Source organism: Bison bison, unplaced genomic scaffold (genome assembly GCF_000754665.1).
Source record: "Bison bison bison isolate TAMUID 2011002044 unplaced genomic scaffold, Bison_UMD1.0 scf7180017863888, whole genome shotgun sequence".
NCBI classification, from domain to species: domain Eukaryota; kingdom Metazoa; phylum Chordata; class Mammalia; order Artiodactyla; family Bovidae; genus Bison; species Bison bison.
In genome coordinates this window covers 340,099-346,407 of record NW_011494460.1, presented here as the reverse complement: position 1 = coordinate 346,407, position 6,309 = coordinate 340,099, and the positions used below count along the sequence as shown (strand labels likewise).

The window sequence follows — 6,309 nt, the reverse complement described above, 5'->3', positions numbered from 1 at the left end:
TTCCTTACTTTCTTCAATTTAAGTCTGAATTTGGCAATAAGGAGTTCATGGTCTGAGCCACAGTCAGCTCCTGGTCTTGTTTTTGCTGACTGTATAGAGCTTCTCCATCTTTGGCTGCAAAGAATATAATCAATCTGATTTTGGTGTTGACCATCTGGTGATGTCCATGTATAGAGTCTTCTCTTGTGTTGTTGGAAGAGGGTGTTTGCTATGACCAGTGCATTTTCTTGGCAAAACTCTATTATACTTTGCCCTGCTTCATTCCGTATTCCAAGGCCAAATTTGCCTGTTACTCCAGGTGTTTCTTGACTTCCTACTTTTGCATTCCAGTCCCCTATAATGAAAAGGACATCTTTTTTAGGTGTTAGTTCTAAAAGGTCTTGTAGGTCTTCATAGAACCCTTCAACTTCAGCTTCTTCAGCATTACTGGCTGGGGCATAGACTTGGATTACTCTGGTATTGAATGATTTGCCTTGGAAATGAACAGAGATCATTCTGTCGTTTTTGAGATTGCATCCAAGTACTGCATCTCGGACTCTTGTTGACCATGATGGCCACTCCATTTCTTCTGAGGGATTCCTGCCTGCAGTAGTAGATATAATGGTCATCTGAGTTAAATTCACCCATTCCAGTCCATTTCAGTTCGCTGATTGCTAGAATGTCGACATTCACTCTTGCCATCTCTTGTTTGACCACTTCCAATTTGCCTTGATTCATGGACCTGACATTCCAGGTTCCTATGCAATATTGCTCTTTACAGCATCGGACCTTGCTTCTATCACCAGTCACATCCACAGCTGGGTACTGTTTTTGCTTTGGCTCTGTCCCTTCATTCTTTCTGGAGTTATTTCTCCACTGATCTCCAGTAGCATATTGGGCACCTACTGACCTGGGGAGTTTCTCTTTCAGTATCCTATCATTTTGCGTTTTCATACTGTTCATGGGGTTCTCAAGGCAAGAATACTGAAGTGGTTTGCCATTCCCTTCTCCAGTGGACCACATTCTGTCAAATCTCTCCACCATGACCCGCCCATCTTGGGTTGCCCCACAGGCATGGCTTAGTTTCATTGAGTTAGACAAGGCTGTAGTCCTAGTGTGATTAGATTGATTAGTTTTCTGTGAGTATGGTTTCAGTGTGTTTGCCCTCTGATGCCCTCTTGCAACACCTACCGTCTTACTTGGGTTTCTCTTACCTTGGGCGTGGGGTATCTCTTCACGGCTGCTCAGGTCTTCTTAAAGAACAACAACAAACAGAACCAACAACAAAAAACATACACAAAAATATTCTACTGACCTTTTTTCCCACCCGATGTTATACCTCCATAGAAGCAACTACTTTCAACTTTTCCAGCTCTTTCTTCTGATTTTGTTTTTGTTGTTCAGTCGCACAGTCCTATCTAACTCTTTGTGATCCCATGGACTGCAGCACACTACGCTTCTCTGTCCTTCACTATCTCCCAGAGTTTGTTCAAACTCATGTCCATTGAGTTGGAGATGCTATCCAACCGTCTCATTCTCTATCACCCTCTTCTCCTCCTGCCCTGAATCTTTCCCAGCATCAGGGTCTTTCCCAGTGAGTCAGCTCTTTGCATCAGGTGGCCAAAGTATTGAAGCTTTAGCTTCATATCATCCCTTCCAATGAATATTGAGGGTTGATTTCCTTGAAGATTGACTGGTTTGGTCTTGCTCTCCAAGGGACTCTCAGGAGTCATCTCTAGCACCACAGTTTGAAAGCATCAATTCTTCAGCACTCTCCCTTCCTTATGGTCCAACTTTCACATCTGTACATGACTACTGGAAAAACCATAGCTTTAACCATCACTTTGTTGGCAAAGTGATGTCTCTGATTTTTAACATGCTGCTTAGATTTGTCATAATTTTCTTCCAAGGAGCAAGCGTCTTTTAATTTCATGGCTTCTGTCAACTTTGTTGTGAGGAGCTATCCTTGCGTTGTAGGTTATGTAGCAGAGTTGTTGGTCTCTACTCATTAGATTTCAGCAGCATTCTCTCCTTCACCTATAATAACTAAAACTATCTTCAGGCATTAGAAAATGTCTCCTGAAAGGGACAAAGTCACCCCTAGTTGAGAACCACCAATCTTGGGAAAGTTAACTAAGTTTTCTATCACTCGGTTCCCTCATCAGCAAATTGTAATTAACAGTCATACCAACTCATAAAGTCAATATGAGGATTAAATGAATGGCATTTGTGAAGCATTTATTGCCTAGCACATAGTAAGTAGTCTATGGTGGTGGTGGTTTAGTCACTAAGTTGTGACCAATTCTTGGGACCCCATGGACTGTAGCCTGCCTGGCTCCTCTGTCCATGGGATTTCTCAGACAAGAACACTGAAGTAGGTTGCCATGTCCTACTCCAGGGGATCTCACGACCCAGGGACAAAACCTGTCTCCTACATTGCAGGCACAAAAAGGTACCCGCATATCTGTGGTCAAATGGTTTTCAACAAAGGTGACAGGATGATAGATGCAAAAGATTTTCCATAAATGGTGCTGGTACAATTAAACATCATATGCAAAAAATTGAACCTGAAATTTACTTCCACTATATAAAAAAGGGGACGAGAGAGGATGAGATGGTTGGATGACATCACTGACTCAGGGGACATGAGTTTGAGTAAACTCCAGGAGTTGGTGATAGACAGGGAAGCCTGGTGTCCTGCAGTCCATAGGGTCACAAAGAGTCGGACACGACTGAGCCATTGAACTGAACTGACTGATATAAAAAACTTAAGTTGAAATGGATCATAGAACAAAATGTGAAACCTATAAAATATCTAGAAGAAAATTCTTCTGACCTTTTGTTAAAAAGATTTCTTAGGACATAGAAAGCATGAACCATAAACAAACAAACAAATTGATAAATCTCATCAAATTAAAACCTTGTGTTCTTCAAAAAATATTCTTGCAAAAATGAAAAAACAGGCCACAAATTCAATTCAGTTAAGTCGCTCAGTCGTGTCTGACTCTTTGCAACTCCACGAACCACAGCACACCAGGCCTCCCTGTCCATCACCAGCTGCTGTAGTCTATGCAAACCCACGTCCATTGAGCCGGTAATGCCATCCAACCATCTTATCCTCTGTCGTCCCCTTCTCCTCCTGCCCTCAATCTTTCCCAGCATCAGGGTCTTTTCAAATGAGTCATCTCTTCTCATCAAGTGGCCAAAGAATTAGTTTCAGATTCAACATCAGCCCTTCCAATGAACACCCAGGGCTGATCTCCTTTAGGATGGACTGGTTGGATCTCCTTGCAGTCCAAGGGACTCTCAAGAGTCTTCTCCAACACCACAGTTCAAAAGCATCAATTCTTTGGTGCTCAGCTTTCTTTATAGTCCAACTCTCACATCCATACATGATCACTGGAAAAACTATAGCCTTGACTAGACGGAATTTTGTTGACAAAGTAGTGTCTCTGCTTTTCCATATTCTGTCTGCTGCTGCTGCTAAGTTGCTTCAGCCATGTCCGACTCTGTGCAACTCCATAGACGGCAGCCCACCAGGGTCCCCTGTCCCTGAGATTCTCCAGGCAAGAACACTGGAGTGGGTTGCCATTTCTTTCTCCAATGCATGAAAGTGAAAAGTGAAAGTGAAGTCGCTCAGTCATGTTCAACTCCTTGCGACCCCATGAAATGCTGCACGCCACGCCTCCCTGTCCATCACCAACCCCCGGAGTTCACCCAAACCCACGTCCATTAAGTCGGTGATGCCATCCAACTATCTCATCCTCTGTCATCCCCTTCTCCTCCGTCCCTCAATCTTTCCCAGCATCAGGGTCTTTTCAAATGAGTCAGTTCTTTGCATCAGGTGGCCAAAGTATTGGAGTTTCAGCTTCAACATCAGTCCTTCCAATGAATATTCAGGACTGATTTCCTTCAGGATGGACTGGTTGAATCTCCTTGCAGTCCAAGGGACTCTCATGAGTCTTCTCCAATACCACAGTTCAAAAGCATCAATTCTTCGGCACTCAGCTTTCTTCACAGTCCAACTCTCACATCCATACATGACCACTGGAAAAACCATAGCCTTGACTAGACGGACCTTTGTTGACAAAGTAATGTCTCTGCTTTTCAATATGCTATCTAGGTTGGTCATAACTTTCCTTCCAAGGAGTAGGTGTCTTTTAATATCATGGCTGCTGTCACCATCTGCAGTGATTTTGGAGCCCAAAAATATAATAAAGTCTGACACTGTTTCCACTATTTCCACATCTATTTGTAATGAAGTGATGGGACCGGATGCCATGATCTTCGTTTTCTGAATGTTGAGCTTTAAACCAACTTTTTCACTCTCCTCTTTCACCTTCATCAAGAGGCTCTTGAGTTCTTCTTCACTTTCTGCCATAAGGGTGGTGTCATCTGCATATCCGAGGTTATTGGTATTTCTCCCAGCAATCTTGATGCCAGCCTGTGCTTCCTCCAGCCCAGCGTTTCTCATGATGTACTCTGCATATAAGTTAAATAAGCAGGGTGATAATATACAGCCTTGACATACTCCTTTTCCTATTTGGAACCAGTCTGTTGTTCCATGTCCAGTTCTAACTGTTGCTTCCTGACCTGCATACAGGTTTCTCAAGAGGCAGGTCAGGTGGTCTGGTATTCCATCTCTTTCAGAATTTTCCACAGTTTATTGTGATCCACACAGTCAAAGAGTTTGGCATAGTCAATAAAGCAGAAATAGATGTTTTTCTGGAATTCTCTTACTTTTTCCATGATCCAGCGGATGTTGGCAATTTGATCTCTGGTTCCTCTGCGTTTCCTAAAACCAGCTTGAACATCTGGAAGTTCACAGTTCATGTATTGCTGAAGCCTGGCTTGGAGAATTTTGAGCATTACTTTACTAGCATGTGAGATGAGTGCAATTGTGTGGTAGTTTTATCATTCTTTGGCATTGCCTTTCTTTGGGGTTGGAATGAAAACTGACCTTTTCCAGTCCTGTGGCCACTGCTGAGTTTTCCAAATTTGCTGGCATATTGAGTGCAGCACTTTCACAGCATCATCTTTTAGGATTTGAAATAGCTCAACTGGAATTCCATCACCTCCACTAGCTTTGTTTGTAGAGATGCTTCCTAAGGCCCATTTTACTTCACATTCCCAAATGTCTGGCTCTAGGTGAGTGATCACACCATCGTGGTTATCCGGGTCATGAAGATCTTTTTTATACAGTTCTTCTGTGTATTCTTGCCACCTCTTCTTAATATGTTCTGCTTCTGTTAGGTCCCTACCATTTCTGTCCTTTACTGAGCCCATCTTTGCATGAAGTGTTATTGTTCAATTGCTCAGTTGTGTCTGACTATGAGACCCCATGGACTGTAGCCCACCAGCCTCCTCTGTTCATGGGATTTCCCAGGCAAGAAACTGGAGTGGGTTGCTGTTTTCTTCTCCAGAAGATCTTGCCAACCTATTTATCAACCCACATCTCCCGCATTGTCAGGTGGATTCTTTACCAATGAGCCAGTAGGGGAGCCCTGGATAATTATATATATGTATTTTATTCACAATCTGTTACTGAAAATAAGTAAAATTTGGAGGTCACTGTAAAGAGTGATTTTTATCAGTTCATTTTATTCTCTACAGACATTTGTCACTAAAAAATTTATTTTACTTTTTGTATAAAACAGTGCAACTTTTAAAAATGAACAGTGAACACACTAAAGAGATAAGAGAATGTATAACATGTACCATATACAGAGGAGGGATAGAGACTGGTGTCTTCTCAGTACAGACCCCTGCTCCCACTCACAGAGCTCTTTCACAGCTGGTTCTATGCACCATCAGGCAGCCGGTTATAATTGAAATCTAGTCCATGGCAGGGCATAGAGTTAAGCATCATGAACACCTAAACTAATCCCATGAAATCCCGTCTGGGCATCTGCTTACCTGAGGACCTGACCTAACCCACCCATACACCTTGATGACCCTTCTGCTCACCGCTCTTACTTACTTTTACTTTCTTTTTCAGATTCAGTCCTATTGCTTCTATTCCCAGAAGTCTACCCTGAAACCATGGGTTGACCAACCAAAGCAGCATATTAAAAATCAGAGACATCACTTTGCCCACAAAGGTCCATTTAGTCGAAGCTATGATTTTGCTAGTAGTCATGTATGGATGTGAGAGGTGGGCTGTAAAGAAAGCTGAGTGCTGAACTTTCACACTGTGGTGTTGGAGAAGACTCTTGAGAGTCCCTTGGACTTCAAGGAGATCACACCTGTCAATCCTCGAGGAAATCAACCCTGAATATTCAATGAAAGGACTGATGCTGAAGCTGAAGCTCCAATAGTTTGGCCACCTGA

The 6,309-nt window shown here is 42.7% G+C and overlaps 1 long non-coding RNA gene across 1 annotated transcript in view; it reads left to right on the top strand.

The window, feature by feature from the left end:
• Positions 1 to 6,095, top strand: part of LOC104984138 — a 22,566-nt gene extending 16,471 nt beyond the window's left edge. Inside the window, exon 3 of the long non-coding RNA XR_824713.1 lies at positions 5,978 to 6,095. This is a non-coding gene — a long non-coding RNA (uncharacterized LOC104984138). The remainder of the gene's footprint in view (positions 1 to 5,977) is intronic.
• The last annotated feature ends 214 nt before the right edge of the window (positions 6,096 to 6,309 follow it).